Here is a 13,700-nt window from a genome sequence, read left to right as displayed (position 1 = left end):
AATCTGCTACTTAAAGCGCGGTTTGATAAATAAAAGTATTTTTTAGTCAGAGCTGCTTTCACACTCAGCTTGTCTTTTGCCAACATAACAGACATGTACTCGCTACTGCTGCAGCCCTCCTGGTTTTCCTGAGGTGATATTGTTACACTCTGCATACCAGCTATTTAACAGACACTAGACTGAGTGACAAATGCACTGGAGCCTTTCTGATATGAAGTTCCCACACTCTCGGTCCGAGGTTTGACAATCGTTTATTTAAATGACTCTTTTTTGGGGGTATAAATGAGGCCAATATTACAATAGTCGAGTGCATAAAGTGAGACATAAACCACAATGCGTTGCTTTTCCACGCTAAACCCTGGATAGTTCATGTTTGATTGTTTAAATTCTGCACCTATACATTACCACATATTTTAAACACATCAGGCAAGTGAGATAAATGCCACTTGACTACAGTGATTGATAACTTTTTGTTGGCTAGTATTCTAATAGACTGATCCCTATTGCGTTTTACAATACATTAAAAAAAGTCTGTTTTCCCCATTTTATTACCATCCCCACGTTTTTCGGTCTTGGCAGAAAATTGTTCTTTTATGTCAAGGGGATATCTTTTCCAGCTGGTGGCATCCCTACGCAGTGGTGGCTGGTGAAGTCTAGAAGTAGTGGGGCGTAAAAAGCATTATTCACCCCTTTCACCTAATATTAAACAAGCGAAGCAACAAGAGTGTGTAAGCACTAGTACCAGGTAGCTACAGAGAGAATTAAACACAAAGGCGCCTGAGGCCGCCCAAACAGTCAGTATGAACAACAGTGGGCAAGCCACTCCCCCCTGCCCTCGAGCAGGACCGCCCACCCCCAACCAGGAACTTCTGCTTTCTCGCCATGCGAGAAGCCGGAAACAAATGGTAGTTATTACGGTAATAACTACCATTTGTTTTTGCCTTCTCGCACGGCGAGAAAGCAGGGGGTGGCGCCCAAATGCCCCTATAGAGGAGCCGCCACTGTCCCCACATTTCCTAGCTGAGTTCAATGGTGAATAGGAGTGTCTTTAAAGCCCCCATGAACTTGACATGTTAGTTCATTCTTTCATATTCGTGAGAAGAGTTTCAGGCCATAGTAGTTAAGCAGGAATCTTTTTACCATCATAACACTCAGTGCTTAATTTGTGCCGGCACTTATTTCTCTGGGCCGGCTCCTCATGTGATGTTGGAATACGTAAATTCATGCGGGTCTCCCTGGTAAGCAGCTGATAATCGCATGTGACTGTCACTGTGTGCTGAAATATTTCAACTTGGACACCCTTTAAATGTCCCAGTTCTTTATATTTGTAGAACATGGAACTTGAAAAGCACAGCCCACACCGTGGAATTCCTCGAACAGAGTATTATCCATTTTTACATCACACCTGCTCGGCCCGGCTAAGCGATTGCCCATGTCTGCTGAGACAAGAGTGTTTTTCTGAAACTTTCTTTCCCCTCAACTGTGGCTCAGGACTGGTGCTGGGTCGACGCCATGCAAGGGAGGGTATTGAGAGTGCGCAGGAAGCATCCGGTGCGTAGCTGGTGGAGTTTAAGGTTGTACTGCGCGGTGCGAGCTCCGGAAAGATGCCAGTGTAGCCACTGCCTATCCGGCTGAATGGTGGAGGCACTAACACCAATGGTCCCTAAGGGGTCCACCTGGCATTGAGGCCAGAACAGTAGCGCTACTGATGCTGCTGTGACGGCAGCCTGCAGACTAAATATGGTGGATAATCACCCCTCAGGTGCAGGCGAGTCTGTCCCCACTTTCTTTTCACATAGAGCCCAGCCCACCCCACCATGCTGCGCAGCTGCAGCTTAATCTGCCACAGAAGACGCAAGCAGCGCGTCGCGCAGCAATCCGGCCACAAAGTAATTCAAACTAAAAAGCCAGGGGCAGATTTATGTTGGGAATGCACCACGTTTGCGTCACGCAACTGCGGCGTAAACGTGGCGCATCCCTACGACCCATTTACAACGTGACGCATCTAGGCAGATGCGTCACGGTGTAAAGCCCTGCGCCACTTGTGGGCGTTCCGGCGCAGGGTGGGCGTTCCGGGGCAGGTGCGCCTCGCAAAAGTGGCTGAGTGAAATCTATATGATTTCACTCAGTCACTTTCAGGCCAATGCTGCGTCAAAACCCTGCGCCTGCTTGAAGCAGGCGTAGGTCTTGACGCAGCATTGTAAAGATGGGACACCCCCGAGCCTTGCTGGAGCTGTGTCATTCTTGCGACGCAACTCCAGCAATGCGCCACCTTTACGGCACAGATGCGTCACGCATCTGTGCCGTTTTTGCCCCATGGTGCGCCGCATTGTAAATGGGGCGCACCATGGGTGGCGGAGCAGCGGCGCAAAATAACTGGCGCATCCCTGGGGATGCGCCAGTCATCATAAATCTGCCCCCCAGTAAGTAATGATTGTGTAACTTGCTAGAAGTAGTGTGATGGATTATTGTCAAGCAGGTAAAGGAAGGTCAAATGTACGTTACTACGAAATGTGCTGCCTGTGGTTGTGGTAACGTGACTCTCACTAGTTCAGGCTGCAAATATAGGGCAGCACGATCCCTGCTGCTGAAGGCGTGACCCTCCTCTGGTGATCAACCATGTGCTTCTGTGGTGTATACGTGCTAGGGAAAAAAATGCATCTTAATGTGGCAAAGTTTAAAAAATACAAAACTATCTGTGCCTGCTGAAATACTTTGCGAGCTGATGGTCTTGCAGGGACAGACGAGTCTACTCTATGCGGCGTGTGCATGTGATAAGAAAACAATGGCGCATCCTTACAGTCTCCTTTGGCAGGGGGAAAAACGCAATGTTCAGAATACACACATAACGGGTTAGTGAAAGTGCCACATGTTCTCTCTGTAGCTTCACTGGGCTACAGCCGCTAAGCCGTTTGTCAGTTTTGGTAAAAAAAAAAAAAACATAAATGCAAAGGGCAAACATTACAACTTGCTTCACAGTACCAGAAAAGAGGAACGTGCAGTCTTCATTCTTAAAAACTCCTATATTCTGCAAGACTTGAGAACATTTGTATGGAAAAACAATCTCTCCTGACACATTGGACTTTTAACTTGAGGTGTTAGTTAGAGCTGCTCTTCACCCTGTGTGTGAGCCTTGACAGTATTTGAATTGCCATACCAATATAGAATCGGGGCCATGGCACAAAGTTAGGCTGCAGTGATTTTTGCCACCTCCTTGCACTTTGAGTCCTCCACAAACACTGCGCTTTGTTTCAAAGGCGGGAACCGCCATCCTTTGATATGCATCGCTTAAATATAGTGCTTTATCTGAGAGAGGCGGGTGCAATGGGTGCTTCTCCTCTGTGAGTGTGAAAAATTGTGGCTTGGGGGCGTGGCTAATATGGCGACCTGAGAGGAGGGAAAACCGTGAGGCTCCCCGTTCCGGGTCCCCCATCGTGACCATTTTACAGCTTTTGGGCCCCTTTCTAGCGAGATCCAGCATTGGGTGCACCGGAGCTGGACAGAGCTTACCTCCGGTCAGTGCGACGATCGAGGAATTCAGTCCGTGCTGTGAGGGGCTCCGGCCAGTGCTGAGGCATAATGGCAGCCGCGTGAGCTGAGTGACCCTCAGAGAGCCCTCACTGACTGGGAGAAGCCCGGACAAGGACCAACCAGGACAGTGCCGGCCCGTACCAACCCCGTGGCCAGCCAGGCGAGGAAGCGCTGTTACCACTTTGACGGGCGGAGCACCCTTGCAAGCACACCTGGCAACCAAGGAGGGTCTAGGTCACGGGTGTCCCGAAAATCGAGGTCCGGGCTTTGTTCCTGTACCCAAACCAGGGCTGTCAGCTTCATAGGGCCCAAGAGGTGAAGGCTGTGGGTGCTGGCGCTGCCGGTAGACCCCTGGAGTGGAGAAAGTCGCCTGGGAGGTGCCGGTGCCTTGGGCCTGGAAGCGGAGGCGGTGTGGAAACGAGAGGCCTAACACTGATGAGGTGGCTGGCCAGAGAAGCGTGCAACTTGAGGGCGGGAGACGGGGCCACCGTGACCTGTTGATGAGGTGAGCTGCAGCGCGATCAGTGGGCCGCGGCGAAAGCGCCAGGACTGGGGCAGTGCAAAAATCGAGGCCCGGGTTTTAAGGCCTCTGGCCGGACGACGCACCTCGGCCTTCCCAGACCCTCATGAAGAGATAAGCAGGGCAGGAATACCAGCGCACCCCTCGCGAACTGCCGATGTGGGGGAGGCAGGGGCCAGTCTGCCTGAATTGCTGAAGCCCGGGAGGGGATGCTGTGAGGGATCCTGCGCTGCAGAGAGGGCCCATCAAGACACGGCCTGGGGGGCAGACTTGTCGACTGCACGCTCTTGCCCGGCGAGGAGGGGCCGGTGTCTGGAAGGTGAGGAGGGGTGCAGAGGGAGCGGTGGTGCCTGCCCTGCGCCTACAGCGTTTTGCCAGTGAGGTGACTGAGACCCGTGGGGACGCGCTAAGACTTGCGCCTGGCCTGGCCCGGGTGGACTTTGTGGGTGTGAGGCCTAGTCTGCGCTGCCTTGCTGACGAGTGGGGCTTGGAGCAAGTCCCCGCAGCGCATATCCCCCGTACAACTCAGAGCAAAACAGTGGAATATACACTTAGCTGGTGTAGCGAGGAAGAAGACCTGGGAGGCCTAGAACTCAGCCCGCGCTGCCTGGGCACCGCGTGGGCACGCACTTATCAGTGTAAACTCCCTCCGAGTGGACAAGCTTTCGGGGCGCCCCAAGGCTAGGGATGTATGACATTACAACCCATGCTTTTACAACGTGTTTTTTACAACGCATGCCATTACAACGCATAGTGCTTTGGGGCGCTGGATAGTGAATAGTTTAATTTACTATTTCAACTTGAGGCCCCGTGGATAATAGGGAAGGTGTTGGACAGTAAATTAAACCTATTCCATATCCTAGAGCGCCCCCCAGCGCAATGTGTTGTAATGGTTTGCGTTGTAAAAGTTGCGTCGTAAAGGCACTGCGTGGTAAAAGTTGCGTTGTAAAGGATGTTTCCCCAAGGCTAGAGCTGAAAGCGTAGCATGCCACCGTAGGGCACAGAGGTGGGCGCACCATAACATCGGAGCACACTCTCTATTTCCCACTTTGAGTTTTCTACGCCTTCCTCCTACGAATACCTCTGTCTCAACATTTCAAGTAACAACCGGCCGGTGTGCAAACCTCACACTTTCTACCCTTTATCGAACATTTAATGGAAATCATCTCTTCCAATGTTGATTCTGGAATGTCCCAAATCTTCCTCAGTGATTTCAACCTTTACTGGTCTGACCCCAATGAACAAGCTGTAACATGTGATCATGAGTTGATACAACATTGTGACCGGCCAACCCTCATTAAAAGAGAAACTCTAGACCTCATCATCATCAAAGAACACACCATCACACTGGATACCATTACCCCTTGCGATTGGTTCGACCATTACATCATCTTCTTTTATATTAACAGGGAGGTGTCTCTGAGGAAGGCTCAACCAACGAAATCAAAGATCTGGAAAAGAGACCTCAGATCTATTAATACAGATGAACTAGCAATCCACTGTAAAGATGCCCTCTCATCCATAGTGGACATGTCTGAGGTTCAGGTACTCACCAACTTTTACAATTATCTAGCAAAATGGATTCCATTGCACCACTATAACAAAAAAATGGCTCCCCTAAAATATCCAAACCGTGGTTCAACGACAACTTAAACTCGGAACAATGCAACCTTAGGGCAAAGGAAAGATCTTGGAGACCCAACCACTCCTCAGAAAAGCTAAAACTCCTTCGAGAGGTTAGAAGTTCCTACAACAAACTAACCAGGAGCTCTAAGGCAGACTATTTTTGATCCCAACTTGATCAAGCCACTAATCGCCCCAAGAAACTTTTTGAACTGGTTAAACAGCAATCAGTGGAAGCTCCAACCTGCAATGACTCTGGAGTCAGCCCACCCTCATGCGATGAACTGGCTGCAGTTTTTGCTGAGAAATCAAGACTCATCAATACTGAACTTGCTTCTAAGGAGGCTCTATTGCCGTTCTATGGGTCTGCGTCACCTCCTGCCATCCTAGTGAAGCTCAAACCAATCAGCCTAAGCACCAAGAACAATGCCGCATGGGGCACCTTTACTCTTTTCAGTGAAAGAGACAGCAACAAGATTCTTGAGAGCATCAACCCATCTAATCACTTTAGCGACCTGTTGCCACCTTCCATTTTCAAAGAAATAAAGGACGTTGTCATCCCTATCTGGACAAAGATCATCAATGCTTCATTGTCACAAGGCTTGATCCCAGATTGCCTAAAAGCAGCTCAGGTATCCCTCATACTAAAAATACCTAACGCAGATAGTGCTGACCATAACAACTTCAGCCCTATCTCTAACATCCCCGCCTTAGCCAATACCGGGAAAAATGCGTCTAATCACAACTCTGTGCACACATCAAGAACTTCCAACTCCTTGACCAGCATCAATCTGGCTTTCGGAGTGGGCACAGCACTGAATGGGCTCTGACTCACGTTATGGATAACATTTTAAAAATGATTGACCAAAATGGATCTTGCCTACTAATCCTCCTTGACCTTTCATCTGCGTTTGACTCTGTCAATCATGACAACCTCCTATGCATCTTGAAGAAAAGGGTGGGCCTCTCTGGTCGGGTATTGCAATGGTTCTCGTCCTTCCTCTACCATAGATCACAAAGACTCAAGGCAAACCACTCTCTCTCCCAGCCCTCTCCAGTTTCCATGGGGGGTCTCCCAAGGGTCCGCCCTATCTCCTATACTCTTTAACTTGTTCTTAGAACCTTTAGCCAATACCCTAAGGGGCAGATGAACCACCTCACTGCCTTCAACTGCTCCCCCGTCATCATTGACTCAGCCAAATCTCTCGGAATCACCCTGGACAAGCATTTGAACATGAAGAATCATATCAGCAATGTGTGCAAGGGAGCTAATCACCTGTTGAGGACACACAGGAACATCAGCCCTTTCCTCCCTCAAGCTGATTTTAAGCGGAAGTCCAAGTGCTGGTTTTGCCAAGACTAGATTATGGCAGTGCTACTCTCTTTGGCCTCCCAAAATATACCTTGGCTCCGCTAAGGGCTTCATTGAACACTGCTGCCAGACTGATTACAGGAACCCAAAAAATGTGCACATATCCCCAGTCCTAAAATCCCTTAAGTGGTTGCCCTATGAAGCACAAATACAGCTAAAGATTGCCTGCCTGTCTCACGAAGCCCTCCATCTCAAAACCCCCAGTTATCTAGCGCAAATGCTAGAACTATCCGGAGGGGGTAGACCCTCAAGTGCTAACTCTTTCCTCCTGAAACCACAGATCTTTCGCAAAAAGAGAACATGTCACCGAGCATTCCCCGGCGCTGCCCCAAAGATCTGGAACTCTCTTCCACCGGAAGTACGCAGAATCCCCTCCATGGTTGCTTTCAAATTGGAAGCTAAAAGATTCTTTATGAACACCTTATTTAGCTCCGGATCATATGTTTTATGGCTCTGGTTTTAAAAACTTACGACCTGCACTGAGTGTTATCCTTCTTTTAACCTATCATTTGCTCTCTGTACAACACACCTTGTACCACTCAGTGTTTTACTTTTTATTGACCCTTTAATGTTGTAAATGTTTGATGTATTATTTTAATGTGGTGCCGGTACTGCAACTTATTACCTTCCTTCCCTCCTATTGTAAAACACTCTGATATCCTTCGGGATCATGTTCTCGCTATATGTAAAACTTTATACATAAATAAATAAATACAAATCTTGACCAACTCCAGAGTAGTATACTCCGGAGACGTCACACGTGGAGTAGAGCTGTTGCTAAAGCTGCTTGGTCCCACATGCTCGAGAGCATTTGCTATGGAAATGTTTTCCATACCAGTCTGAAGCCTGACATAAGTATTCAGAAGCTGTGGAATCTGAAGGAAGATTAACCCATCAGAAGTGTAAAAAGGTCAGGCTACCAATCAGTATAAAAGATCCTTAAGTAGTGCCCGGCGGTGTCGCCTCTTAAACCCACAAGATATTAACCAATGAAGAGGCAGGCGCTGGAGACTGGAAGGCAGGAAACAAGGGTTTATTCTCTCCGGAGGAGAACACATCAGTTCGGACAGCAAGTATTGTCACGAGGTGCTCTAACCGCATCTCTGAGGCCTGGCCTCTTATACACAGTTTTATGATCTTTATTGCAGGTAACACATTCTTGTAATGCTTTGAAGTATGAAAGGACATCCTCGGAATCTCCCCTTCAGGCCCGTTCCCACACACATTTACAGTTGAAGTCCCCACCCCGGTCACAATAGGTGATGATTATCGCGCAGCTGGACATTCCGCCGATTCACGGAATGTGTGGGGTTGATCGGATATCATAGGGTGGGGGCTTTGATCAATTCGAGGGCCCTTTAATGGGGGAAGCTTCCTACTGTACGGGGGGGGCAGTAAACAGTATCCGCGGGGCCAGGTGGCGGCCTGGGAACGAGGAAGACAAACGGGCGCGCAGGAAAGGGGGTTTGTATCAAAGGGCCTGGGACCATGAAAGGAGTGGAGGGAGGTGTCGCGCTGGGAACAGGATGGGATTCCGGGACAGAGCTGCGCTGAAGAGGGGTTTACGACTCAAGGCATGTGAGAGCGGGGGGGGGTGGGGGGTTGAGGGAGAGAGAGAGACGCGCTGGCTATCAGCGAGGGGCAGGGAGGCCATGGTGCTCAAAATGGCTGCCGCTTACGTGCACGAATGGGTTCAAGAAGAGCAAGATGGCGCCGATAATGTTGACGTTTGCAGCCTAACTTTTAACAGTCCTCCCTTTTCAACATATCTAGCCAACTTGCCTACTCAATGTCAATCTTCATCAAATTCCTAACCTCGCCATCATATAATGCTCCCATGCGTTCGTTTCCAAAGTCCACAGTCTTAGGGCAAATACAATTTGTACATAGTGAACACAGAGGGGGCAGACATTGAATTCCTAAGCATAGACCGCATATTACAACTACAGGAATCAGGATAATGGTGAACAGTCTCCAGCCCCAGTTCTTAACGGTGTTCCAGAACCAACCACCAAGCGACCATTCTTCCTGATCCTGGTGGACTTCTGAAGAGAGTCTGTGAAGATGTTCAATGGCTTTGTACACTGAGGGTGAGTTGTCCGGTATGTATGTACAGCAGCTGGACCCAATAATGCGGCATGCTCCACCACGGTCCGCAAGAACCACATCTAGGACAAGGCGGTTCTGGAGGGCCACCAAGCGGACCGCTTGAAGCTCGGCGGTGTTGTTAGCAAAGATACCAGCTGTGATGTTCATTGTTGTCTCAACTGCCTGAGTCAGATGTCGGATGGCACGGCTGTTTGCCATCGGGCCCCAGAGGGGAACAAGTCCCTTCATAGCATCAAGGAACTGCGCTCCTGTTGAGTCGGCTTGCTCAATGTCCTTGGCTCGTTTTTGTCTATGATGATTCTCTGGGGCCACATAAGTCGGAGGAAGGATGAAGGAGATGAAACAAGTGCCCCCCCAGCCTTTGGGGAGCCAGGTGTAGGCCTTTGTGCCGCAGACGAAATACATGTTTGGGGACGACACAAAGGAAGGTGGATCCGTGGAGTCCAAAGTTCTGGTAAAACGGCAAGCACTGCGGCCCACCAGCTGTGTCCCATGTCCTTCTATGCACATGTGGCCTGTGACGTTGATGACTGACAGGGCCACAGTCAGAGTGGCAGCCGTTCGTTTCCGCAGGTAGGAGAAGGTGGGTCTGGTTGGGTTGTTGAACACCTGCATTTCAATTCGTTCTTTAGCAGGGATGTCCATGTGGATTGAGTCGTTGGAGGTCTGCGGGCAGAAGTGTGCCTTTGTTTTGTTTCGCCAGACCCCGTGGAAGAAATGCGTTACGGTTTTGCTGGAGGTGGCATTGTCCTTATAGCTTTCTTGCAGGAGGATCAGCCAAGCAAGGCAGGAGCCATGAACTGAGAAGGGTGAAGGGATGAATGGTATCGAGTGTCCAGTGGCGTGGGGTAGCAACCCACAGATCCAACAGTTGGTGGCATTGGTGGCGAGATTGTGCTGGTGAAGGAGCTGTATGAAAGAGTTATTCCAAAACTCCTTTCGCCTCTCTCTGAGTTGAGGAGAAAGCGAAATCAGATAATGTTCCTTCATGGTGGTAGGCTGAGCAGTGGTCAGGAATGTTTCGTGTGCAGGTGCATTTTCTTCCACAATCCAGAGTGTGGTCATGAGGAGAAAGCAGAAAAGGATTGTGATGAAGAGTGCAATTGTCTTTGAGCTGTGGAGTCTGTCTGTTCTTGGGTTTCTGTAGTGGGTATTTCCTGTTGCCTCCATCATCTTCTTATTTGGCGCTTCCATCATCTTCTTATCTGGCGCTTCCATCATCTTCATCTTCAAGGTGCTCGGTAGTGGGCAGAACCACAGACTTAGTTTAGCTTCTCTCCAGGTAACCCTTGGTTGCTTTGGGTCACCGTTCTGAGATTCAACTTAGTTCGTGGTCTACTTAGCCGAAGCTCCCTCCTTTCGACGCAGGAAATACCCTTCTCTGGATGGCACAGTGGGATCAGAGAATTTTGAAAGTTCAAGTGCTTCGGTATCTGGATAGCAGGTTAGCGACGGTCGGTCTTTGTTCAGGAGCTCTTATTGGTTGTCGATGTTTTCTGTCGTGGCCAGGGTCGAGGAGACCTTCTTACAGTGGTGTGCGTGCAGCCAGTGCCGTTTCCCCTCCACACAAAGAGCCGTCCGGGTGGTGATTAACACTTGCCAGGGGCCCGTCCACCGGGGTTCCAAACTCTTCGACCGCTGAAAGTTTCGGATCAGTACGAAATCTCCAGGTTGGATGGCGTGATCCGGACCCCTGGAAGCATCGGGGATGGCCTGCTGCACCTGCTGATGAATGACAGACAGAGTTTCAGTCAATTTATACAGATAATCAGACATTAGGACGTCCGGGACGTCATGAATGGAAGTTGGTTTCGGTGCAGACCAGACACTCATGGGTCGACCGAAAACAACTTCATAAGGTGTTAAGTGATGTCTGGTGGGGGTGGAACGCATCGATAGCAATGCCAGTGGGAGGGCGTCTGGCCATTTCAGACCCGTGGTAGCCACTATCTTGGCCAGTTTAAGCTTTAGTGTGGCATTGTGTCGCTCAACAAGTCCAGCAGACTGGGGGTGGAAGACTGCGTGGAATTTCTGCTTGATGCCCAACCCCTTTAGGATGAACTGGATGACTTCGGCTATGAAGTGGGGGCCATTATCGCTCCATAAAATACGACAAAGGCCGTAACGGGGGAAAAACTCCTTTAACAGTACTTTTGCAGTGGCCATAGCAGTGTTGTCACGGGTTGGGTATGCTTCCACCCATTTGCTAAATGCGCACACCACGACAAGTACATATTTCAGGCCTTGGCACCTGTCTAGCTGGATGTAGTCCATCTGCAGGACTTCAAATGGGTGATTTGGGACCCCAAATCCTCCCCGGGGTACTACAGTTCCTTTCCCGGGGTTGTGTTGCAGGCATATCAAGCATTGTTGGACCAGGCGTTTGGCGGAGTCTGTGATTTTATCATTGTGCCAAACTCTGGAGACAAGTTCAATCATGGGGGCTGATCCGATGTGGGCAGGGGAGTGTGCCATAGCCAGTATGGGAATCAGGTACGAGTCAGGTAGCAACCATTTGTTTGTGTCTCTTGTCCGCCAGCAGCCTTCGTCATCTTTTAATCCCACCCGTGTCCATTCAGTCAGCTCGTGTTGTGTGCTAGCAGTTTGAATGTCTCTAATAGTGTCCCTAGCGTCAGTCCATTTTTCTGCTTGTGACCTGGTCACATACATACGTGTTGTCGTCCTATTTTCAGCTGTCGTTCGGGCAGTGATGTCGGCTAGCGCATTTCCCTGCCCAATGATATCTGTCACCTTTTTGTGTGCCTGGCATTTGACGACTGCAAGCTTCTTGGGGAGAAGGACAGCTTCGATCAAGGCGGAGACTAGATCCCCGTGCAAAATGGGGGTGCCGTGTGAAGTCAAGAATCCCCTTTCCCTCCAAAGGAGCCCAAAATGGTGAACCACCCCGAAGGCATACTGGCTGTCGGTGTAAATGTTCGCTGTGGTTCCTGCTGCCAGAATGCAGGCTCGTGTCAGGGCAATCAGTTCCGCTGCCTGGGCAGATCGTTGCGTGATGCGGGCTGTCTCGACTACAGTTCGAGCCGTGGTGACTGCATAGGCAGCGGAAGTGGTGCCATCGGGGAGTTTGATGCAAGAACCGTCCACCCACAGCTCCCCGTCAGGGTCAGGGAAAGCCGTGTCTCTGAGGTCAACCCTACTTCTAGTCTGTTCGTCCGTAAGAGTCACGCAGTCATGTACAGGGTGCACATTGGGATCGTTCTCTGGTAAGGGTAACAGAGTTGCCGGGTTCAGTGTGGTGCATCTTTTCAGGGCGATATAGGGTGCAAGCAAAGTCAGTTCGTATCCAGTCAGTCGTGCACTCGTCAGGTGTTGCGTCTTGGTTTGGTTCAGGAGGGTGTCAACTGCATGGGGTACCAGTACCGTGAGGGAATTCGAGAGTACGATCCCCTCACTCTGTCAGATAGAGATTGCAGCAGCAGCTACAGCTCGAAGGCAGGCAGGCAAGGCTCTGGCTACAGAGTCAAGAGTGGCAGAGAAGTAAGCGCACGGTCGTTGCTTTGGGCCAATGGCCTGGGTCAGGACAGATAAAGCGCACCCCTCCCTTTCGTGAGTGTAAAGGGAGAAGGGCTTTTTGTAATCAGGGGTACCTAGGACAGGGGCCGAACAAAGGGCATCTCGTAGCTCCGTGAAGGAGGTTTGACACTCAGGGGTCCAAGGGAGTGGGAAGGGGACGTCTTTACCTAGCAGAGAAAGCAGCGGTTTCACGATGAGGCTAAAGTTTGGTAACCACTTTCGGCAGAAGGAGGTGAGGCCTAGTAGGGAGCGAACCTGTTTCTGGGTTTTAGGGACAGGAGTTTCGAGAATGGTTTGGATCCGGTCGGGAGTGAGTTTCCTTCCTTCTTTGGACAAAAGGTGGCCTAGGTAAGTGACCTGGGGTTGGCAGAATTGCAACTTCTTCTTGGAGACCTTGTGGCCATTTTCCGCAAGGAAGTGCAGGAGTTGAATGGTGGCTGTAACTGCTAATGGAGTGGTGTCGGCTGCCAAAAGGATGTCATCGACATATTGCACTAACACCACTCCATCGGGTAACTGGACTTGATCCAGTTGTCTCTTGAGGGCCTGGCTGTAGATGCTAGGGCTTTCTGTGTAGCCCTGGGGTGCTCGGCAGAACCTATATGAGCGGGCTTTTAGGGTGAAGCCGAAGAGATATCGGCTGTCTGGGTGGATGGGGATGGAAAAGAATGCGTTTTTGAGGTCAATGACAGTGAAGGTGGTGGCAGTAGAAGGAATCAAAGTCAGGATGGTGGTGATGTCTGAGACCACAGGGTACTGGGGTACCACCACTTTGTTGATCTCTCGAAGGTCAATGATAAAACGGTATGCTTTCTCATCTCCCTCTCCCTGTTTCTTGATGATGGGCAAGATAGGGCTGTTGCAAACGTTGCTAACCACTTCCTCTACCACTCCTGCGTCTATCAGTGACTGAATAATCTTTACCAATGCCTTCTCGCCCTCGGGCGATATCCGATATTGTGGAAGTTTTGGGAGTGTTGCGTCTGGTCGGACAGTAATGTGCACTGGGTC

The 13,700-nt window shown here is 50.1% G+C and overlaps 1 protein-coding gene across 2 annotated transcripts in view; it reads left to right on the top strand.

Moving 5' to 3' along the window:
• LOC144817774 (CD209 antigen-like protein C) overlaps positions 1-13,700 on the top strand; it is a 794,201-nt gene that overhangs the window by 18,337 nt on the left and 762,164 nt on the right. The gene's annotated exons all lie outside the window — the stretch shown is intronic.

The sequence above is a fragment of the Lissotriton helveticus genome, chromosome 2_1 (genome assembly GCF_964261635.1).
Source record: "Lissotriton helveticus chromosome 2_1, aLisHel1.1, whole genome shotgun sequence".
Classification (NCBI taxonomy): domain Eukaryota; kingdom Metazoa; phylum Chordata; class Amphibia; order Caudata; family Salamandridae; genus Lissotriton; species Lissotriton helveticus.
This window is presented reverse-complemented; position numbering and strand designations above follow the sequence as displayed.